The sequence below is a fragment of the Chinchilla lanigera genome, unplaced genomic scaffold, assembly GCF_000276665.1.
Source record: "Chinchilla lanigera isolate Chin_1 unplaced genomic scaffold, ChiLan1.0 scaffold00060, whole genome shotgun sequence".
Lineage (NCBI taxonomy): Eukaryota > Metazoa > Chordata > Mammalia > Rodentia > Chinchillidae > Chinchilla > Chinchilla lanigera.
In genome coordinates, this window is record NW_004955461.1 from 350835 (window position 1) to 375690 (window position 24856).

The 24856-nt window shown below is 41.7% G+C and overlaps 1 protein-coding gene and 1 pseudogene across 2 annotated transcripts in view; one reads left to right on the forward strand and one right to left on the reverse strand.

The window, feature by feature from the left end:
* The window catches only part of Nsmce2 (NSE2/MMS21 homolog, SMC5-SMC6 complex SUMO ligase), a 252361-nt gene that overhangs the window by 151479 nt on the left and 76026 nt on the right, over positions 1 to 24856 (forward strand). The window lies entirely within an intron of this gene.
* On the reverse strand, positions 15437 to 17284 carry LOC102029376 (annotated as a pseudogene).

Here is a 24856-nt window from a genome sequence, read left to right on the forward strand (position 1 = left end):
GGCACGTGCCTATAAGCCCAGCTACTCATGAGGCTGAGGTGGCAGGAATACAAATTCAAGGTCAGCCTGGGCAACTTAGTAAAATCTTGCTTCAAAATTGAGAAAGGTATATAGGGGCTGGGGATGTAACACAAAGGTAGAGCACATAAGGGTTCAATCTATAGTGTTTATAAAATACATGAAAAGTATTCATTAATAACACTTAACCCTGAGGGGCAGACTTTCTTTTAGCTGTGAGCAAGAAAGATGTAATCTTTGTTGATGGGTGTTTGGGAACTTCCTAGTTTTTCTTGCATAGATTTTGAGAGTGTTTTTGTTTTGTTGCCTTTCTTTGCACTGCAGTTCAGACCTATTCCAAGGGATTTTGTAAGTTGCTCAAATATACTGGATGAGAAGTAGTGACTGCATAAAGCACAGGCGGGGAGTGCAGTTACAGTTATAAAAACCCTACTCACTTTCTCTTGCAACACCATCTCATGTGACTTATCTTTATTGTGGAACTGCTAAATGAGTAGTGTGCCTTTCCTCCAGAAAGTGTAAGATGAAGTCATATGGGCATCTGCATCTCATTTATAAGATAATGGTTATTCCATTTCCGAAATAGTCCACAATGCAAGAAGAGTTCAGAGGAAAAACAGTCCAGTCCTTTGGGGAAAGCTGATCTACTTCATCTTGATAAAACACCCCCGTGCACTCAGTTAACTGACAGTTCCCACAGATTTTTTCCTTCTGTTTTTTTGTTTTGTTTTGTTTTTTGAGACAGAATCTTGCTACATACTTCAGGCTATCCTCGAACTTACTCTGTAGCCCAGGCTGCCCTCTAAGTGGCAGTGGTACTCCGCCCTCACCTCTCAATTGCTGGAATTGCAGGCTCGTGTGTTACCACTCTGGGCTCTCTCTTCTTTTCCTCTGTTCTTTTTCTTCTTCTTCACCTCCTCATCATCCTTCTTCATCTTAGTCATTTTACCTTTTCTTGTGAGATCTAGTGTTTGGGAAGCTCCTCAGGAATACTGTCTAAATGTGTGTTTGTTTCTAAAGGCTATAACTAGGCATCTCTCCTAATTCAGCAAAATAATTTATAAATTTTTTTATTCCATCAAAATTCATCTTTTAGTATTAAACTTGTGATCTGATCCTTCTGTGCATGTTATTTCCTTTGACTTTAATCATTACATATCATAATTCAAACTCTAATACTGTTATTCATGTCTGTGTTTTAGTTTGTTGCATGTGAAAATTTCTAAAAACAAAGGTCTTATACCTCTTTCATATTCTGTTTAATGGCTGGGTGCATGTCAGTGCGTAATATTTGAGTCGTTAGTGTGACCCAAAATGTTTCACTAAGATATGTGGTGCATCATCACATAATTGAATTACAATGACAGCTGTAAATGGGACAAGGTTTGCACAAGTAAATAGTCCCTCCTTTTACAAAACTGAAAGTTAATAATGCTCATTCAGATTCTGAGGCTTAATTAGCTCTGACTTGCTCAAAGAAAGAAATTGAGTAATAATATGTACTTCTCCATATAAAGAGAATCCTGAATCACTGCCATTTTTTTTTTTGTATAACTGACCCTCCAGTTCTTTGCTGTATTTTTAAAATCTATTGTGCCTCAGTTTCTAACCTAAAATAAAGGACTATAATTAGATTAGCTCATAAATTCCTCTCATTTCTAAAATATCATAAGACTTTAACCCTAATTTCCTTTGAGCCTTAATCCTCTTGCTCTTTGGTATGGCTGAGATGTCTAGAACCAGCCAACTTGGTAGAAGTGACTAGTCGACACTGTGAAGTTCTTTGAAGATGATTTAGTCTGGAATGAGTCCATTCAGCAGACACATGCCATGTCAGCTGATTGTGAAGGAGGTCACAGTCTCATAGAAGAGTGTGGTGGTTTGAAATTGACCCCTACCCAATTGTTCAGCACTGCTTCCATCAAAAGATGAGATTCTGCCCCCTCCTCTTGTATCTGGGCTCTCTGCCTGCCTGCCAGTAACATATGGCAGAAGACACACTCTTATCAGTTTCTGGGCTCAGGACTTAAGCTAGCAGCTTCCATCTTACGTCCCTTGGGATGCATACTCCTGGAACTCATTTCCCATGCTGTGGTGAAGCCTAAGATGCCCTGTAGTAAGACCCAGGAGGAAGAATCTGCAGTAAGCACCAGCTTGTTAGCTGTGTGAGTGAGCCATCTTGGAAATGAATGTTCCAGCTGATACTGTGTGAGATACAGATGAGTCATGCCCCCTGTGCCCTGTCCAAATTGCAAATTCAAGAGCTAAATAAATGCCTGCTGAATTAATCCAAAGAACCAGAGTCTAGAACTTAGAACAACAAGCCTATGACTTGTTTGCAGGAACAAGGTGGTAAACACATAAACAATTTTGAAACAATGTAGAATTAGCATGGCAGTGATATGTACTTAGTGTTACATGAACAGAGAAGAGACACCTAATCCTTTTTTCGTTATCAAAGAAGCCTTCCTCAGTAAGATGATGTTGTCAGGGGTTTACAAGGGAAACAATACAGGACACATAATTTATATGATTATTTTATAATAGTCATCCAAAGATTCATATACAAAGAGACTGCAGGAAGTCTGTCCACACAGTAAAGACCGAAGAATCCAGCTGAGGGCCTGGATCCCACACCAATGTCCTGCATGAGTCCAGCTGAAGACTTAGAACCATAACAATGCCGCCCATGAGTCCAGCTGGAGGCCAAGAGCCCACAACAGTGTCTCACATGCAGGCCTATTTCAAGGATCTGTGCTGGGAAGGCCCAAAGTTCAGTTGTGGAGGCTAGAAAGTCTGTGCCAGTGGGATGAAGGATCTGTGCTAGCAGGGTGAGGAATCCGCACTGGAGCCAGGAAGTGATGCTCAAAGTAAGAACCAGAGCTCCCCAAAAAAGTACCACAACCATCCTCAGCAACAGTGAGGTCCTAAGCTCCTCCAACAGTGAGAATAGCTGAGTTCTTATCAGGAAAGCCAACATGACAGGCTCCTCCAGGAGACTGAGCAGTGCTCCATCTTCCCCTTTGGAGCCAAGAAGTGATGCTGAAAGTAAAGACCAGAGCTCCCCCAAAGTGAACCATAGCCATTCTCAGTGACAATGAGGTCCCAAGCTTCTTTTATGATGAGAACAGCCACATTCCTATCAGGAAAGCCAGCATGACGCTGTCCTCCAGGAGAACCAACAGCTCTCAACGGTGCAGACAGCTCCCAACAGCTTCTAAACTTCTTCCCCTCCAGTTCTGCCTCTTATGCTGCTAGCAGCAATCCTCAGGTGGGCCTCCCACAACCAGCACCATACTGGTTCATTTCAGCTGGGTGTTACCAGTTGACCACCAGTTGTCAATCCACCGCAGATGCCAACCAGACTGAGTCTTAAGTGACTAAAAGTTAATAAGGTATTGTTTGTGCGGTGCTCTGAGCAGAGTGTACAACAGTGAGATTGGCTTGTGAGAAGAAGCATGATGTGAATGAGGAATCACAACTGTGCAGGTGTTGCTGGAACATAAAACTGGAAATAAAAGTTGGTTCACAGTAGCCTTGTATTCAAGAAGAAGGTATATTGTGTCCAATTCGGTATTTTGTTATTGTATTGTGTGTAGCACTGGAGCAATGTCTGATCAGATTTGTGTTTCAGACAGAGCCTTCTATCAACAATAAGGAGGTAAAACTGAGGGTCTTTAGACTAAGAGCAAGGAGACCAGTTGGGTGGTCATTGGAAGAGTTCAAGCTGGGATGGTAAAGACCTGAATCAAGGCTGCAGTGGTGGAAAGGAGAAAGTAGATCCAAGAAACAGCCTGAGATTAAAAACGGTAAAGACTAACTGCAAAATACTGTGTCTCTGAGACCTGAAATTGAGACACTTAGCAATAACAACTTAGTGAAGAGTAAAAGAAGTTAAGCTCTGGGAATCAAGAAAGAACCAACAGGGAAACTAGAAACTGGAGAAACTGAAGACAGTGCAGAGAAAAGAAGGAAGCTTCTGGGTAAGGGGACCTGTCTCCACAAACACAAGAGTAGTGCAAGGGATCAAGCTCCAGAAGGTTGGACAATAACAAGACCCTCAAATATTGTGCTGAATTCACTGAAGAGGGGTATAAACCAAAGCATAACCAAACCCAAGCAAATATCACACAAAGACCAAACCTAAGAAGTGTGGAAAGAAAGCAAGCAGAAATCAATGATAGGAGAAATTCAGTGAGAAGCATGGGTAGCAGGCTTGACCACTGTGAGAATGAAGTGTCAGAGATAGAAGACAAGGTGGATGTAGTAGGTCATAACCTCAGTGATACCCTAAAGATGACAAGATATTGGCAAAGCTGGATCCATCTGCTGCTAGATAACTCAAGAAAAACCCCTCAGAGTTACAGGAAGAAAGCAAAACTCAGAAAGCAACTCAAAACATAAAAATTTATTCTCTGAATTCATAGTAGAAAAATATCCAAATGTAGGGAAAGAATTTGATAGTAGGCATATAGGACTGCAACTAGCCATGACCAGAAAAGAAACTGTCCACAACACATCATCAAAATTCCAGAAATTCAGCAAAAATAGAACACTAAAAGCTGTTAGAGAAACACATCAAATGATCTATAAAGACAACCTCATCAGAATACAGTCAAACCTTAGATTGCGAATAACTTGGTCTGTGTTTTGCAAGATGAGCAAACATTTGTAAGAAATTTTAACTTGATAAAGGAGAAGTATCCTGTGATATGAGTAGTGTGTTGTGCTGACTGTCATTTGATCACAAATGGTTTTGCTGTCTCTCTCCCTGCTTTGATGTACAGGTGCTTTGAAATAAATTACATTCTTGCAAACCAAGGTTTTACTGTAATTGCAGATTTCTCAGCACAAACCTTAAAGGCCAGGAGTGCCTGGAGAAAAGTTTTCAAGCCCTTAAAAAAAAAAAGTCAACCTAGGTTTTTATATCCTGCAAAATTAGCCTTCAAAATTGACAGAGTAAAGACTTTCCATGACAAGGAAATCCTACAGAAATATGTTACCACTAAACCAGCATTGCAGAAAATACTAAATGGAACCCTAGACGAAGACAAGAGGCCACCAGCACCAAAAAGCCCAAGGAGAAGTGTATGTCTAAGTGGGAGAATAGTTAAAAGGAAAAATAAAGAAATAAGCATGGGAAAAATAATGTAATGGCAGGTGTAATAGACCTTATAATGATATCTTTAAATGTCAGTGGTTTCAGCTCCCCCTTCAAAAGACATAGACTGGCAGATTGGATTAAAACAAATCAGAAACCACCAACAGGCAACAAAAGGAAGGACTCAGACTGAAAGTGAAGGATAGAAAACCATTTTCCATTCACCTGGGGCCTGTAAACAAGCAGGCACAGCAGTCTCATTTTCAGTCACAGCAGACTTTGGGCCAAAGCTGATGAGAAGCAACAAAGATGCCCACTATATACTGGTAAAGGAACAGCTGAACAGAAGTGATAACGGTTGTGAATATCTCTGCACCAAATAACAGCACACCCAGTTTCATGAAACAAAACTTACTGGGCTTAAAAGGGCAAATAGACCCCTATACAATCACAGTGGGAGACTTCAGCACACCACTATCACGATTACATAGGTCAACCATACAAAGAAAACAACAGAGAAACATCAGTGTTAAAGCACACCATTGCACAAATGGACTTAGCAGACATCAGCTGGATGTGGTGATGCATACCTGTTGTCCCAGCACTTTTATGACTGAGACAGGAAGATCCCCATAAGTTCAAGGTCAGCCTTGGCTACATAGTGAGTTTGAGGCCAGCCTGAAAATACATAGTGAGACCTTGTCTCAAAACAACAAAAAAACCAAACATAACTACAGTGTTTACAACAACAGAATACACATTTTTCTCAACAACATGTGGGACTTTTTCTAAAATAGACTATAACTTAGGCTATAAACCACGCTTAAATAAATACAGAAAAATTGAAGCAGTCTACTCATATTATTGGATCATAGTGGAATGAAGCTGGAAATCAAAAGCAGATGCATGTGGAATTTAAATAGTATGTTATTGAATAATCAATGGATCACATGAGAAATCAAGGAAGAATTTAAAAAGTTTCTAGAATCAAATGACACTGGATGCATAACGTAGCAAAGCCTATGGGACACGATGAGAGCAGCTCTAAGAGGAAAGATTATAGCTGTCAATGCACACAGAAAAGGAATAGTGCATTCTCAAATGAGTAACCTGACTGCATCTCAGTGACCTAGAAAGACAAGAACAATCCAAATCTGAAACTGATGGATAGAAAGAAATGATAAAGAGCAGAAATGAATGAAATCGAGACTAAAAACAATACAGAGGACTGATGATTCAAAGAGTTGGTTCCTTGAAAGCATGACAAGGGGATCTGGGGACTGGGCTAGAGGAAAAAAAAGGTGTGACACATGAAAGGGGGGGAGGGGAAATAAAAGGGTCAAGATGCACTGTGTGTAGGCAGCAGTGGCTGTGTTCACTAGGCATTGTGGTAATACACTAATAAAAATTTGGAAAAAGTATGTAACCTATAATTACAGCACTCTGGGAGGCTGAGGCAGGAGGATCACAAGTTTTTGAGGCCAGCCTCGGCCACTTAGCAAGATACTATCTCAAAATTAAAAGAGGAGATGGACTGGAGATGCAGTTCAGTTAAAGTTTCCTGGGTTCAATTCTTAGTACCCAGCTCCCAAAATAGAGTGGTAAGGGGTTCAAAAAAGAAAGAAAAGGAAGTTAAATAAAATTTTAGTACTCTAATTAAGAGGATAAAGGACAAAATGAAGGAAGACTCCCCCAGATTTCTAGGTTAGGTGAGGGCTGGATGCCAGTGTGAGCAGTCAGAGGGAGGGAGGCATGAAGAAGAATATGATTCAGGGATGGAGCTGGGTTCAGATTTGACATGCTAGGTTTGAGGAGTCTGCAGCATCCATGTAGACATGGCAGCATGGCAGTTAAAGACAAGTCAAAACTTAAAGCACAGATGTTTGGTTTTTGTTTTGTGTTCGTGGTTTTGGTGATAGTGCCAGTTGAACCCATGGGGCATTGAGCTGTATCCCCAGCCCTTTTTTATTTTGAGGCAAGGTCTTGCTCAGTTGCCCAAGCTGGACTCAGACTTACAGTCCTCCTACCTAAGCCTCCCAAGTAGCGGGGAAGTTAAAAATTAAAATCTGCAGCTACAGATTTGTTGATCAGTCTCACAAAGGTAGTAATTGAAGTTATTCTTGGACAAGCTTCCCCAGGGGAAGAATCTTCACAGAAAAGAAGAGACCTAAGGTAAAACTCTGGTGCACTCTTATACTTAAATGATAGCTGAAAGGAAATTAGCCCGCAGAAGAGATGGGAAAAGAATGATTGAGAAATTCCGGGAGACACCAAGAAGGAGTTGTCCTAGAAACCAAGGAGTTCCCAGGAGTGGGTAGTCTTCCATGTCAAATGCAGATTGATGTGAGATCGTCTTCATGCTGTTAGCCAGACTGGGCAAAACCTGAGTCAGAAGATAAGTGGATGCAACTTAGGGAAGTAGACACCAGTGAAATTGCCAGAGGAACGAAGAGTAGCTGGAGAACAGCACAGGCACGTGAGAGGTTTGGGTAGTTGCAGTAGTTTGGGGAAGATGGGAAATAGGTAAATGCTTTTATCATTCAGTGTGGTCAGACCATTAAAGAGGAAGAGATAGAAAAGGGAAGAAAAAGATGTGACACACGAAGTAATATGTAACTGAAACAGGAAGGTAGAGGGCTGTGTTGGGCTGCTTTCTGTCACTGTGACAGTACCTGAGACAATCAGCTTAAAAAGAGGAAAAATTTGTTTTGGCTTATGGTTTCAGAAGTCTTCAGTCTTTGGTCTCTTGACTTTATTGCTTCTGGGCCCATGATGAGACAGAACATCAGGGAAAGCATGTGGCAGAGCAAAATGGCTCACTTCACAGGGGATAGGAGGCAAGGAGCGAGAAAAGAGTGGACTGGTGGCAGGCTGTGGTACCCAAAGGCGTGTCCCCATGACGCATACCCTTTAACAGGCCCCACCTCATAAGTTCCCAAATAATGCCGTTGAAATACAGTATTAATCCAAGCTGGGCATGGTGTTGCCCTCCTGTAATCTCAGTTACTCAGGAGGCAAAGCCAGAGGACACAAGTTTGAGGTCTGCCTGGGCAACTTAATGAGACCCTATGTCAAAATGAGAAAGGACTGGAGATGCAGGTTCTGGGCTCTATCCCTACTACCACTATATATATATATAATACATCAGTGGGTTAAGCCAATGATGAAATTAGAGCCCTCATGATCCAGTAACTTCCCAAAAGGCCCTCAGCTGGCGACCAAACCTTCAGCCATGACCTTTGGGAGACATTTTGGATCCAAACCATCACAAGGGTCAAGGGCAGTCCCTTGAGATTGGGGGACTACGATAGCGGAGATGGTGTGGATGAAAATAATTTTTATAGACATGGAGTAAATTCAAGATCATAGCTGATGGACTTAATTTTCTCTCTATGAAATGGACAGGCTTGTCCACTGAGAGGAGAGATGGTGCATCTTAGAATAATCTTTTAAGGCAATGGAAAGCAAGGACTAGTTCACAGTAGGCAAGAAGGATTGAAAGGTGACCCAGAAGGTCCAGTTGGTGGTGGAGGTTACAGTTTCATGCCAATCTGCTTAGATACTTTTATTCAAGGAAATGCCCCACCCAAATCCCATTCTTCCCTCTTTCCAGAGGCAACTGCCCTAAGAGGAGGGGAAATGGGTAGCCCACAGGGAATGAAGCAGGGCCTGGGGAAAGCCAAGGTCCTTGACGTTGACCCTTGTGTGTTTAAGGCAAGAAGATAGGGTATTCTAGATAAAAATTGGAGCCTTGTTGTGTGTGTGTTTTATAATGACCTAAAGTTTCTAGAAGGCAAAATGGAAACACACAGAGAAAAATCAAGAATGAGAAAAGCCACAGTGCAGAAAATTCAGAGAAGAGAATATGTGGGTAAGGGAGAGAGGCTGGGGGTGTCGGTGGGGTTGGAAGAGATTGCCTGAGGATTCTTTGGTGCAAGACGTTGTGATAGTGTATCTGACCACTGGTCCTCAGCAGTTTTGGACCTGCTCTTGGAGCTTTGTAAAGAGGAATTGAGAGCCCTTCGCCAATCAGGAAGGGGCCCCTTCTGGGCCAGGGTTGCTACCCAGTTTGCGCTGGAGTGCTTAGTCGGGTCCTCCCATAGCATTATGGAACAGTTGCATCCTGCCTTGCTGGCCTCCTGTTATGGCAGCTCCCACAAATTTAATAGTAGTAATCTCCATAAAAATAGGAGCTGCTGGTATGGGCTTTATGGCTGATGGCTTATAAAGTGATGCTTTCCACAGCTCTAAGAGAAAAAAGGGCAGGTAAGCTGTCCCACTAATGGACCAGAAATCATGCGGATGAGACACAGTTAGAAATATGTCTTTTCTCTCCAGCTTTTCTCAACTTCAGCCATGCTGCAGTGTTAGAGCTAGAAACCAGACTAGCTCATAACCCAAACCCTTTTGCTATAATAGATGAAGCACTGGGTGTGGTGGTGCGTGCTTATAATCTCAGCGCTCAGGAGGCTGAGGCAGGAGAATCGTTGCAAGTTCGAGACCAGTCTTGGCTACAAAGTGAGCTCACAGCCAGCCTGAACTGCAAAGCGAGACCCTGTCTCAAAAGGACAAAAACAACAACAACAACAACAAAAATATATATATATATATACACATACATATATGCACATACGTATATATATATATATATATATATATATATACATACACATATATATATGTATTAGCTGAAGCAGCAGTGTGGAAAAGGGGAACATGTCAGGACCACAGGTTGGATTTTCTGGGGACCCAGCTCTGAGGTGGAGATTCACATGCAGGAATTGACAGCTGTGTGGAAGGACTGGAAAGGAAAGCAGGATGCGGCAGAGAGAGAAGTCACGCTGTGATGGTACAGTGCAGCCAGCTCTTCAGGGACACTCCTCAGGGCTGAGCCGAGCTGGGGGCCAGTCCTTCATGCCATCCACCAACCCTTTGTGCTGTTCTTCTCAGGAGGGCCAAGGTGGCCTCAGAGAGAGCTGAAGCAAAGTCTTCTGTCAGCCTCACTCCTAGCCACTTCATGCTAGGGCCTCTGGGCTATGCACAGGATAGATGTGGGTTTCAATCCTGGTAAGCACTGCCTCTTCTGGGCAGTTCAGAAAGTAGCTACCTTGTTCTGGACCCTGGACATGCTTCTGTAAGCCTCAGGATCCTGTGCTGCAAATTCGGAAAACCAACATGAAAAGTGCACCCTGGCTTCCTTATTTGTGAAATAGGAAGGGTAACCATAGCACCCTTTGGTTGTTAAGAAGATTCAGTGAGATAAAATTAGCACAGCTAACTGTATCCCCCCTCCACTACCACATACACTTGTCCTGAGGGTAGAACCCAGGGCCTTCGCGTTGAGCTATATCCCTGGCTTTTTTTAAATTTTTATTTTGAGACAAGATCCCGCCAAGGTGCTGCTCAGGCTGGGCATGAACTAGAAGTCCTCCTGATTCTACCTTCCAGATTGCTGGGATTACAGGCATATGCCACTATGCCTGGCAAAAGCACTGTCTCTCCCTCTCCCTCTCCCTCTCCCTCTCTCTCTCTCTCTCCCTCTCCCTCTCCCTCTCCCTCTCCCTCTCCCTCTCTGTCTCTCTCTCCGTCTCTCTCTCTCTCTCTCCCTCTCCCTCTCCCTCTCTCTCTCCCTCCTTCTCTCTCCCTCCTTCTCTCTCCGTCCCTCTCTCTCTCTCTGTCTCTCTCTGTCTCTCTTTTAAAGCCAAGATCTCACTATGTAATTCAGGCTGGGCTTGAACTCACTATGTAGTCCAGGCTGGCCTCAAACTCATGAGGATCCTCCTGCCTCAGCCTCCCAAAAGCTGGGATTACAAGTGTGCACCACCACACCTGGCTGAAAACTGTATATTTTTATACTTGTAAATGCTATATATTTAAAGTGTGTAGTTCACTGCCAGGCATAACATTGGCCATAAAGTTCCTAATAAATAATTCACTTAAAATTTTAAAGTGTTCCAGAAAGGATCAGTGGCTTTCTAGAGGCCAGAGTTTGTCAAAGTCAGAGCTGAAATGCATCCTGCTAGGCTGCTCATGGAGTCTGAGTCCATGGGCTACATCACTGTTGTCATCCCAAAGTAGAAATGTGTTTTGATGAATGGGACCAAGAAGACAAAATCAAAGATGAAGTCCTCAGAGTAGCAGCCATCTCCAAGGCAGCACTTTGGCCAAGGGATGATTACAGTGTGGGCCAGGCTACTTTGATTCACTGGGGCTGAATCTGACTGTAGTTCTATGTGTTGCTTTCGCCACTAGATCTGGATTCTAGTCCTGTGGGCTTCCTCACTTACTGGGCACTTAACCAAGAATAACTTATTTTCCCTCTCTTGGCCTGAGATTTTTTGTATAAAATGAGAGTTTGGATCTGGCCAAGTTTCTTCTTATTCTATCATGATTTAATTCTTTGATTCCATATTTCCCACAGTGCAGATATTTTAAGGTAAAACATGACTGCATTATACCATAGATAAATGTGTGGAATGAAGCCTACGGAGAAACGTGTTCAGTACTCCAACAAAGAAATCTGAGTGTGTACATTTCAGTGAAGAAGGGGGAACAATCAGTTTTGTGAGTCAACCAAAGTATTCCACAATCGTTGCAAACATTCCCTGTAATTTTTGTGCAGTTGTCCAGAGCTGATTGTTTAGCATTGATCAGCAGTTGCTATTGTGCGAGGTGCTGTTGAGGGCAGGTTTATGCTAGCTGACCTCAGCTTTCTTCTCTAGGAAGGGACAGGAAGTGGTCAAAGGCAGAAGGCTAAAGCTCTTGTTTTCCATCAGAAAGCTGCAGTGAGGTGATGCAATCTCCACCCAGTATCATAAGGCCTTAACTGTTTATTGAAGCTTCTACCTTTTTTACTTCTTCAGTTTGGCTCCTGTGCTCTGCTGTTTTTGCCACAGGTAATTTATAACTTTAGCAGCTTTTGAAGTATGAGCAACTAAATTCTTTTATTGGATGTGCAGCACAGTTTTTATTATAACTCATTAGTATCTTGAATTGTGGAAATTTAATCAATATAGTTACACTTTTGGATTTTTTCTTGCCTAAGCCATTACACATTTACAGAACAAATATTTAAGTCTTAAGATTTAAGGGATTTAAAAGTTAGCTTTGAAAATAGGTCAGGGGAAAACATCCACTTTGTTCTAAAGCAAGCTAGATAAGGAAATGAAAAAGCAATTTAGAAGCTTTGACAAACATGGTGAAATCAATTTTGTGTAATTTTATGAAAGCTGTTTTAGCTAAAGTGTATGAGTCACACCTTCCTTAGTTTTGCCACTCATTCATTCATCCATTTGTTATTATTCATCATTTGTTCATTCATTTGCCAAATATTGCTCTAGACACTAAGTAACAACAGTAAATAGCACAGTCAGAGCTCACCGTGTGCCAGATCTGTGCCAGGCACTTTGAAGTTGGAGCTCAGTGCTCTCATTTCCAGAGCCTGGTGTAAGGATTAATGGGGTAGGCATTCCGTTGGGCATCCAGTTTTAACCCCCTAAACTCACTGATAGGCGGTTTGACTTTAGGTAAAGACCTTTCTGTGTTAGTTTTCTCTCTTGTGAAATGAGGCATTGCTCACTCTGTTTGTTTCGTAACTACGATGAAAGTATCAAATGAATCCATGTTTTTGAAAGAGCTTTGGAAAGCATTAGGCACTAGATGAAGACAAGTAACAATCTTGTAACCATGGTAGCAGTTTCGGCCGTCTCCTGGCCAGTGGAAAGATCATTGAGGATAGGTACTTTCATTTTTCTCTTGAACTGGTCTGTATCTTTATAATGGTCAGCCTTACCACTTCCTCCACATGTTCAACTGCCCAAATTCCTGTCCATGGGGCAGGGAATTCATGAGGTGATAGAGTAATGTAACTATAGTGAGTAACTAATATTGTCTAATCCATATGCTGCATTAAATCAGCAAGTAATGATTGAATGCTAAGACTAAAGGGCAGAGGGAGGGAGACAGTATGCAGTGGCATCTGTCCTCAGGAAGCTTACACTTGGATTTGGAAATTCAAAGTGACTTTTGAAGCCATGGCCTTAATTGCAGTTTCCCAGAGATGTAAGGAGAGATGTCCACTGGCTGTGCGATGTTTCTGGGGGCTCTCTGTTAGACACTGGGATGCCCAGTTATACGTGCTGGATCATAAAGCAGACCTTGTGAGGAACCCAAAAAATTACTTGTAGCTTCACGTTTAATTGACTGCTAGCTCATAGACTTGCCTTGCTGATGCCCTAGAATGAGGTAAGAAATTGGGTCTACCCCAGTGTAAACTCAGTCCTGAACTAACTCAAGAATTCCTGTCCAAATATCACCTGTAGGATATAGAGAGATTTTTTTGTTTTGTTTTGCTCAGTGCTGCCTGGTCAGTACCTAAAACAATGCGCTACATTTGGCGTGAATGAAAAATGTCCATCATCTAGAGTTCTGATACTCTGATACCCCAGATACTAAGCTTCTTGCAGTGGGAGCTATCTCCTGAATTCTGTGCTGGAAACATAACTGGCACTCTGAATGTGTGTCAAATGAACATGTACATAAGCACAACCACGATCTTACTGGATGCCCCAAGATCAGGACTTCCCAGCTTCTCCTTCAAACAAGCTCTACAAGAAGAGGCCTTGCTTCCAAGAAATCTGAGGCAGAGCCCAAAGTGACCTGTACCTAATAGGAAGTGCTCTTTTAATCTTAGCATGTCTATTTAGTTTCTGTTTTCTACTGCACATATATTCCTTTCAAAAGGATGGATAAAATTGATGTTCCAGAAAGATGCCCTGTGTAATCCTCTGTAGAGTCTCCTCCATGACTGTCATTTGGAGTGGTGCCATGGCAGCATTTCCAAACAATGCAGGGTGTTTTTGAAGCTTCTTCAGGACTCTGAAAGAGCCTACAAACCCGGGAAAAAATTGGCACAGGACAGGAGAAAGGTAGGACAGCTTGTCAGAGCTACTTCATGGGAATTTGATGAGGCCCTTGTTTAGCCTCATGAACTCTTCCAGTTCTTATTATAACAATACTTCTTGGTGTGGTAGTGCACACCTATAATCCCAGCACTCGGAAGGCTGGGGCAGGAGGATTACTAGGAATTCAAGGCCAGGCTGGACTCCATAGTGAGACCTTGTCTCAATCAGTCATCAGTTAATGGATCAATAAATAAACTGATAAATTTACTTCTTCCAATACTTGGAAGCATGCGGATGCCTCTTTTGGTCTTTACGTCTACCCTAAGAATGTGCCATTTCTTTGTTTTCTTTGTTGCTCCTTGTTGTGTGTGTGATAACTCTCAGGCCCACAGCAGGATTGAAATTCATTCTCTTTGGGATTTAAGGGGTGCCCAAAACTCAGTAGTCAAGGTAAATAATATTTTGTGCAATTTTTTTTTTTTTTTGACACAGGGTCTCACTATGTAGTTCAGACTGGCTTTAAACTCACTGTATAGTCTAGGCTGGCTATCCTCCTGCCTCAGCCTCCCAAGTGGTGGGATTACAGGTGTGTGCCACCATGCCTGGCTATATCTTACGCAATATTTCTAAACATTAAAATCCATTCAGGATCGGATAGGGCCAGGATTAAGGTGAGGTAAATAAGGTGAGTCATGCATATGCAGGGTCAGAACCTGGCTTTATTTCAAATTGTATGTTGCTTATTGTGACTTTTGCCATTCATTTTTAAACTATTGCATTAAAATATTACTCATCTGGATTAGGTTAGGTTGGTTTTTTAGGTTTGTTTTTTGTCTGTTTGGGTTTGGTGAGACAAAGTTTAACTATGTAATTCAGATTGTAGTCCTGGCTGGCTTTGAGCCAGCGATTCTCCTGAGCCTTCCAATAGTGCCTACATCCAGCTGTTTGTTATTCCACATTCTTTTAATGTGGCCCCTGAAGCCAGCGCCTCCCTCACTCTAGCATGTGCCGGCCCTGCCATAGGGATTGTGTGTCCTGGGTTGTATAGAATGTAAGCAGCAAAGCCTGCATCTGACCAGATTTTCTGACCCTGAATCGTATGCCTTTCTCCTCATACCACTTCAGATCTTAGTTGTCTTTGTCTCTGCATATCTGCTGGTCTTTTATTATTGTTTTTAATATTTTCTTAGGCTTATCAGCTCTATTATTTGAGGACCTCTTTAATGCTAAATGTTGACTTTTCTGTGCATTTTTCCCTGTAAATTTATATCATACACCATCGTTTGTTTGTTTGTTTTAAATTTTTCCCATGTTAAAACAGAAGGCCAGCTAGGTATACAAACTTAAGGATAGGGGCTGGGGATTTAGCTCAGTGGCAAAAGCGCCTGCCTGGCAAGCTCAAGGTCGTGAGTTTGGTTCCCAGTACCGGAGAAAAACCAAAAAAAAAAAAAAAAACTTAAGGATATAATGGGCACAGATAAAGATCAATTCCAGAGTCTTCTTTAAGAGAAGTCTTTCAAACACAGCTTCGCTATGAAGCGATCCAGGTTCCAATAGCGCATCAGAGTGCTTAACAGAGATGGTGATCAGTGACGTGTTTCCTTGGTGCTGCTTTGATGGTGTTATCTGGAGGTAGAATCACCTCTCCTCCTTCAGCTGCACTCAGAAGAACCTGTCGCTTCACTTTGTTATACCCAGTACCGCCAAATCTCCAGTGCTGCCTTCCTTCCTATATAGTCCAAGGGCCTGGGATATAGCTCAGCAGCATAGCACCTGCCTAGCAAGTACAAGGTCCTGAGTTTGATTCCTGGAGCAAAATTAAAAAAAAAAAAAGAATCCAGTCATACAGTCCAGTGGTTACTTTCCCTTCACTGTGAGCAGCTCGGAGCCAGGCCACCAGATCTGTACTGGCAGACCCTGCATTGCCAGGAATGTGATCATCAACATTATCAGGCTATTAAAGGACTCTGCAATAGCTTCTTTTCCTGGTGTTCTGTTGGCAAGCTGTGTCACAGCGTGAGCCATCCGCCTCTCAGAACAGTGAAGTGTTCTGGGATCCTTCGCAGTTTAGGCAGGAATACAAAGAGCATCATGGAAAGATGTCTGCTTCGTCTGAAATTTGGTGAGCAGCACAGTGCAAAGCAATGGTACAAGCCTCACCCAGGCAACCCCAGAAAAGTGAGTGAGTTTGTCTTCTCCAGTTGTGACTTCTTCATACATTTGCAACTTCCAAACTTCACCAGTTATGAATGATGAGAATTAGAGCCAACTCCACTACCTGTGACAAGAGCTAGGCGTTCTGTACCTCCAGAATCTGCATTCTTGGTAGCCATGACACCAGCAGTACCAATGAACTGTTCAGGATAATTATAAATTAACTGCCTGTTACTAAAACAGTTTATCCCATGCTTAAATATATGTTCAACTTTCCCCTTCATTTTTTTCCTTTTCCGTATGTTCTATTTCTGCAACCTTTGCTGGAGAAGCAACCCTTACCCAGGAACCAAATATCTTTATTTTGTCTGTATCCACTCCAGTATTTGCAGTAAGAATTTTGACATTTTCAATTTTCTTTGGTTGATTTACTCCAGTTTTTTATCCAACAGAAAGCCTGCACCTAAACAGCATCTGCTAACTCCCTCCCAGATTCTTGATGACTTGTCTCGCCTCCAGGTTACCAGAGCCTTCTAGTCCGAGAACAGCTTCTACAGCTGATTGGTAACATGGTCTTTGTGGTGAGTAAGAAGCTTTGAGGGTAATGTCATTCCTGCAGAATTCATCAAATCCTGACAGAATGCAACTTCATCAGAACCATGACCGACTACAGAACTCAGGCGATCAGGCGCCAGCACGATCAGGGGGCTATGGCCTTAGCCCCTACTACAGAACTCAGGAGAACCCCTTTTTCAGCCTTTGTGGCTTCTCTAACCAGCGATCATGGTCTGTGGAGGAGTCTTTGTTTGCCATCAAGTACTCAGCTTCCCTTAATAATTCTGCACTAAAAGAAGCCTCACCCAGGGCAACCACAGAAAAGTGAATGAGTTTGTCTTCTCCAGCTCCATCATCTTGCACTCTGGACATAGCAACCAAAACTTTAGCAGCTGGATTGTCAACACCAATGTTTTTAGAACAGTGGCCCCATCGTTGGTTACCATAAGAGAAGCATCTCAACTGCTCATAAAAATGTTTCCCATGGTGCTCTTTACCAAGTCTCCAATGGCACTGGCACCAATAAAACAAGACAGACAGCTGTCTCTGCTCTCTATTAGCTAGAGCCTTGCAGAGGTTAACAGGTACAAGGGAAAGGGATGCTAGGGTTCCTTAGAATTTGGCACACAAGTCAATCCCTCATAGCTCTTTACCTGGTAGCCAGTGGAAAGAGGACAGCCTGCACCCTTGATTTTAATCTTTTGACTTGTAAGCATTTCTGGATGAATCTTCCGTCAAAGAGCTACAAAAGCCAGGAGTGGTGGGACAGACTTATAATCCCAGCACTGAGGCGGCTGAGGCTGGAGAATCACAGGGAATTCAAGGCCAGCCTGAACGACATAGTGAGAACCTGTCTCAAAATATAAAAGGAAAAAAAAAAAAATGAATGAGTGTAGCCAACTCTACATTATCTGGGGGAAGAGACCTGTTTTTTTAAATACTCACAAATCATGGAATAAAATAAAAAATATTAATTCAGCAATATGTCTTGCAAAGTAAAAATTCCTATAGATTTTGCTCTTTAGTGAAGTTTCTTGAATAATAAAAATATTGATGCTAATAAGAAACAGTTAACACATACATTCAGAGGGAAAGTACATCAGACTATATGGAGATAAAATGTCTTTTTCTATTAAAATTATTTTCTAAAATGTATCATTGGTCCTGATTTAGCTGGAAATAATAGAAAATGTTCTCCAACTCATCATTTTCTTTGCACCTGGTGTTTCTTTTGATTAATTTGCAAGCATCTGTAAGGATTTCAGGTTCAGTATACCTATTTAGGATGAATGGAAAAAGCACTAGGTGTTTGAGATTAGACATAGAAGGTAAATGGTAGATTTTTGGTTTTTTTTGCAAGCAAGTGTTAGTATAGATAAAGGAAGTGAGGCAAAGGAACTTATGCCTTGGAATTATGCTCTAGTGTCTGTCGAGGACAAGGAGGGAGAAATGGTGAGTTGCTGTGTCCCTGAGGGTATCATAGGGTATAAACTCTGATTCATAGATACAGGTTTTGAACATTTGGTTTGAGAGCCAGACACAGAAAAGAAACTTTTTCTTAAGCATATGTTCTCTTTTGCATTACTGTAGTGAAAGGAGCTTTTAGTTTTCTTGTATTTTAAGGGAAATTGTAGGAAGACTATCCGAAGTAAGACTGGGCCAAACTGCTGAGGGAGTTGAATGACCAGCTAAGATCTTATGCTTTCCCTCATAGGTCATGTTGAACTATAAAGTCAAACTTACATTTCAAAAAGCTTAATCTAGTCGCATTATGCAAGAAAGGAAAAGCCTGGAGGTTGGGAACATGTTTACTCTTGTATTAAAACAGTAAGTATTTTGGAGCAAGTTAGCATTTGGCTAGTGAAACTAAAAGGGAAAGGAATGCCAGTTTCCTCTGCTGTGAGATATATGGCAGAGGAAACCAGCATTAGTCCCTGGCACTTGTACTGGGTGTTAGGAGGAGGAGCGTTCCAAAAGAAAAGAAGAAGGACCCCATGATCACAAGTGCCCTAGGGAGTGGTCTGTTCTTTAACAGCAAAAAGACAGAACAAAAGGAAAGGCAGAAGGAACAATTTACAAAATAGAGGAAAAGATGGCATATTCACATTCAGACGTGTTTTCTTTGAAGCAGTGGTATGATGAGCAGTTAAAATTTTCCCTCGAGAGTTGGAGATGCGGACCTGGACTTTAGAAAAATGAAAGCTGAAAATGATTTCAAAGCCACATGCCCAGAGGTAATGTTGAAGTTTTAGCAGGAACAAAAGCAGGGTGAAACGCACACACATCCATTGGCTGTGTCTTAGGAGGAGTATTCTGAGATGGAGGAGGTGTTCTGCTGTAGGAGCACAGAAGCCAAGGGAGGAAGTGACTTCAGGAAGAATTGTGTGGCTGGCAGTCTTAGAGGCTGCAGGTCAAAACTCATGAATAATCCTGGGAATGGTCTTAAGCTCAGAGAAGAAAAACTGATGTCCAGGGGAAGGAAGAGTACCACAGGACAGGAACTTAAAGTAGGAGTTTCCTTGGGTGCTCACTGCATAACTTTTAGTTGAAGTTACTATGAGATAGGGTAGTTCTCCTGGATGACAAGTAGACATTTAAAACACCCATGTTTTATCATCTTGTAAGACTTTTTAAAATTGGCAAATTTGTGGGCAGAGATCATAAACTTATTTTTAATATAGTTTTAGGTTACATAATCCTTTCTTTTATTTGCACAAAATATGAGCTTCTCATATATGACATCTTTGCTTGTTACCCACAGTAAATGAAAATGTACTAGATTTTTTTACTTTGAGAATCTGGTTCGTGTATAGCTGACTTTTTTTAATCTTTATTTTTTATAAGTACATGTTTGCCATACATAATGATCATGTTCATCATGGGGAATTTGTACCTGTATATAATGTATCTTAATTCTTCTTTTTTCCTGTTTCCCTCCCCTCAACCCTTCTTCTCTTCCCCGTTTATAAAAGCTGTTTCCTTTTTTCCTTCCATTCTCCTTTTTAATCCCTTTTCCCTTTCTTCCCTTCCCCTCCCTCTTCCTTGTTCTCCTTCTGTTTAAACAAGTTCTTCCTACTTCCCAATATCTGTCTTCCATTTTGCACATTATTTACACTTTAGATTTCTCACACAAGAGAAACAATGTGATATGTAAACTTGTATGTCTGATTTATTTCACTTTTAAGATTGTGGTTGTGAGATGCATTCTTTTACCTAAAAATAACTCGTTTATCCTTCTTTATGGCAGAGTAGTACTCCATTGTATATAAAAGGTACATTTTCTTTATCTACTTGTTAGTTGAAGGGCATACGAGCAGTTTCCAAGCTGTAACTGTTGTGCTGCTATGAACATAAGTATGCATGTATCACTGTAGTATGTTTTTAATTCTTCCAAGAAGACATCTAGAAGAGGAGTAGCTGGGTCAAATGGAACCTCTGGGTTTAATCTTTTAAGGAGTCTCCATACTGATTTCCACTGTAGTTGTACCAATTTACAGTCCCACCAGCAGTAGAGAAGGATTCCTTTTTCCCTTAGCCTTACCACCATTTGTTATTGGTTGATTTCTTGATGATAGCCGTTTGTTGTGGAGTGAGATGGATAGCTGATTTGTTTTTATATGTCTATAACAAGGAAGTAAAATACTGTTTTTCTTTCACTTACTCTTCCATATCTACAGAGCTTGACAAACCATGTTGGTGCAAAATGACACCCCTTAAATGATGAGTCTCCTGTTCCTGTTGTGACTTTGATGGAGAGATGCTTTTCACAGTGGGCTGTGATATGAACATTAAATGATCATAGCGTTCTACAAAATCATTAACTCTTCTTCCTTGAGTATTGCTTCTTGGCAGTTGTTCATGGAATCTGACTAAACACAAAAGCTTAAAAGGCAAACTCAAATCATTTAGTTATGCATTACAAAGGCTAATTTAGTTCACTTGACTCTCAATAATAAGACATCCTGAATCAATCATCAGCATTTATGGTTCAAAAAAAATCAACGAAGTTCATTGCTTAAGAGCCTTTACCAAGCTGAGAGTATAACAGATCAACATAACTGGTTAACTTGACCTCAACATGCCTTCTTCATTCGTTCATTTGACATTTGCTTAGTACATATATACTTTATTCAAAGGCTGAGGTCAATGACAGTCACTGCCCTTAAGGGTTCTCCAAGTCTAGATCTTCACAAGAAATGAGAATTTTGGTACAGTGTGGTAAATACAGTAATAGAAAGTGTAGGGAACTGTAGTGAGTGACTGACTATGTATATGGGGAAAGGTAATTCATGAAGGTGGAGGCAGTATACAAGAGATAGTTAATAAAAAGTTTGATGTGACTTACTAAGAATATGTTTTAAACAGAAGGAAGTCATGATTGGCCTCCTGTTATATTATTGGTAGGACAAAGAACAGGTTTAAGGGGAGGGAAAGTTGAGGTCAGTGAAACAAGTTATGAGATTGTTACAGGCTGGGCGTGGTGGTGCACACCTATAATACCAGCACTCAGGAGGCCGAGGCAGGAGGATCTTTGAGTTTGACGCCAGCCAGGGCAACATAGTGAGTTAAAAGCCAGCCTGACCTACATGGTGAGACCCTATCTCAAAACAAAAAGGCTGTTGTAGTGATTGCAATAAAGAAGCAGGGTCTAGTGTAAGGTACTGCTTAAGTGAAAAGAAGCAGTTGAATTTGAGAGAAGAAATGGGACTTGAAAGAGATTTGAGAGGTGGTGGTAATCAGTTGTTGAACAGAAGCTGTAGGAGGGAATAACACGGTAGCGCCAAGGACAAGGGCTCAGGGGAGGTAGCAGGGGTACCTGTAACTGATGTCAGCCTTCAGCTATCTCTGGCCTGAAAGATTACAGCAGCTGAGTCATTAAAGGAGTTGATTCAGTCCTTGCCGTGAGTCCTGCCTGTTCATCTGTGAAACCAGCAATGAAGTGGCCTTTGGCCTCTTCAAGCTGAGACCTTTGAAACAGTGCTGAATAATTATGAATCAGATTTCATAGGTGGGAACTCCTAGAGTTTCCACCTCAGTGTTCTGGACCATGCTTGCTTCTCTTGCAGTGGGAGACCCTTTTGGTACTGGATTTCAGGCCTGCTCTTAATAGCTCTATAATCACATGTGTGTTTTCTGTTTTGTATTGATAATGGTTACTACACTTGGCACTTTATATCTTCAAAGAACTCAACAACATTAGACAGTTGTCCCAGTGAGTGAGTGGGTGAGGATTCTTGTTCCATTTTCCACAGGGAAAAACCCAAAGATACTCAGTAAGTTGCCCAGGGTTGCACAGTATCACATTGACAGAACTCAACTTTAAATCTGCAGTTTTCACTATCTTATCACATTCATACTAGGAATTTATTGTCAGCCTTAACATATTATATCATGTTTGCCATTTCACTTATTCAAAAACCTCAGCATTGAGACCTAGAAATGGGTTAGCAAGATCAAGGAAAGAATGAAGGTGACCAAATGACTAAGCCCTGCATGTGGCAGGGAGGAGGTAGTAATAAAACTAAGTTTCAGCTCCTAGTATATCCAGGGGAAGATTGTTTATTTTCTAGGGAAGCTATGACATCACTTCAACCAACAGACCAGTCAGACAAAGCTGCTTTTGATACTCTAGTGTGACTATAACACTCTGTATGGCACCAATAAAACAGTTACAAATATATATATATATATATATATAGAAAGAGAGAGAGAGAGAGAATGACTTTGATGACTTTGAAGTTAGACCAGGGCTGAAATTACCCCCAAGAGGAAGGGAGCTGGAGGGGGCTGGGTAACCCTGCACAGGCTCCCTATCCTACAGCACTGTGGGAAGGATTTAATCTTGTTGTATGTCAGCTGCCCAACATGGAATTTGACAGTTGCCACTTTATAAATGGTTGCTGTTAATTTATTCTCATTCATGGACAAAGTATAATACCAAAAGGGCCTTTGACTTTTCTGTTAGATTATAGGACCAGGTAAATTAAACTATCCAGATATTACAGCCTATTAAAGAAGCCAGTGAAACATTTCAGTCTTGAGTCAACCAGATACTGGTACCACCCCTCCTTCACTGACAAATAGGAAAAGGTACTTTCAGTAGGTCAGCCATCAGTGTGTGCCTTCCAAAACAGTATAGTCATGTTACAGTAAACTTTTATATTTGCTGCGTCACAGAGATTTATTGAAGTGATAAAAGTTATTATGGAAAACAGGGTGCAGTAACTGTGGCAACAGTTATTTGATCTCACAGTAATTAGCTAAGCATTTAGTTGCACAATACTTTCACAATGCCTTCCTGGTTAGTTCATTAAACAAAATTAGCTTTTGTTTGAACTGTCTGCCTACACTGTCCTAAATTTGATTTTTGTTCAAAAGAATTGGAAAGTGTTTCTTAAAACTACCTTTCCAATGTGCAATTTATGACCATATTTGAGAGTGTAACTTTTTATATAATTCTCTATACTACAGTGTAATAATGATTCCTTGAATTGTCAGCTTAGCAGAATGGACTAAGAAATGAACAGTGATGTTGGAGACCACTATCTAATTGTCCCCCTGGTCCTGGATTGGATTGCAGATTGGGATCAGCTGGCGTCCTTCCACTGTCTTAGTTTCTATCCTGTGAGATTGGGTTGTTGTCACATGTATACTGGGAATGTGGCTGTTGCTTTATAATCTGCTGGTCTCCTAATAGGACCTGGATCTAGTAGTTACCCTGCCTTTTCTAAGCCATCTCTCCCCGGTGCTTCTTCTGCCCTGTTCGGCATAACTCCCACTGTGCTCGGTTCCTCCCTTTGTGCAAAGCGGAGTATATTGCTGATGAGTCACCTAGACAGTGACGTCACTTGCGGAGCACTTCCTCTTGAGACAAGGGCCTCTCCAGCTGGGGTTCTGCTTGAAACCCCCTCCTGCACACTCCTCATGGCGAGGTGAAGAGTAACCCTTGGTGTTGCGCAAAATGGTAACCTTAAACACAAAAGAAAGTGTCTACCATTCAAGATTTTAAAATAGAAAAATAATGAAAATGAAACCAAAAACTTGTTTTATCTTATTTACTAAAAATGAGAAGGGTTCCAAAGTAAATTAGTAAAACAGCATTTTTCAAAACTCAGTGATTTAATTTTAAGTCAACTCAGTGACTTTAGACAATATGAACGTTTGAAAACTCTGCGTTCCAATCAAGTTCTTTTCTCAGTTAACTCCCTATTACCTGTTTTCAGTTGAGGACGTTTCTTGGCATGTGACCCATAGTGTTTCCAGCCTATGTATATTTATTTGCCTGATTAGGTTATTGCTTTCTGTGTAGGGGAAATACATCTTCAGTTTCCCTCACCACCAGTAGAATTCTAATGCTTCTTTGGTCTTGGCATTTTCAGGCCAATCTGGAGAGAATAAAAAAGACAGTAATAAAATAATTTACTTTAGGTACCTGAGCACCTGACTTTTGCAGGGGGCTGTGTCTGTCTTTTCCATTTCTGCTTGTATACTGGTGAGCTTGCCGTCTTAGCTGATGTAAAGAAGGTTCCTCAGATTTCTCCCTCCCTTTCTCTGCCATGCTTTTTTCCTTCTCCCTAGAGTAAACTCTTTCTCTTCCTCCATCTAGAAATGTTGGCTGTTCCTCGAAGAAACCTTGTTACAGCTTCTACAGACTTTCCTCACTTTGCCTCACTCCTCACCCCTCACCTGGCGCTCCTCTGTCATACAGGCCTAGCTCTTGGCCCACACTTACCATTGCGTGTATTCTTGGTTAAAACTCTCTCACGCGGTGGGCTGTGAGCTTCACCACACTCCGTGTTCCTCCTGTGCCTCTTACGGTCTCCAGCGCCTAAGACCGCGTCCAGGACACAGCCAGGCAAGTCGGCGAGGCCCTCACGCTGCCGCTGGTTGGCTTCTGGAGCCTCCTCCCTTGCACTGTCCCCATGCTGCCTGCCCAGCAACCCTGAAGCTTCGCTGTCAGAGCACCTCCCGGGATGCACTCCTTCTCCCTAGACCTGCACCGTGCTCGCTGTGGGTTTCTACTCACTGCAGGGAAAGAGGTACTATTGAAGCACTTCATGTATTTCAGGTACTGCGGAGTGTATTTACGTCATTCTTACAACCCTGTGAGATAAGGATAAAGATC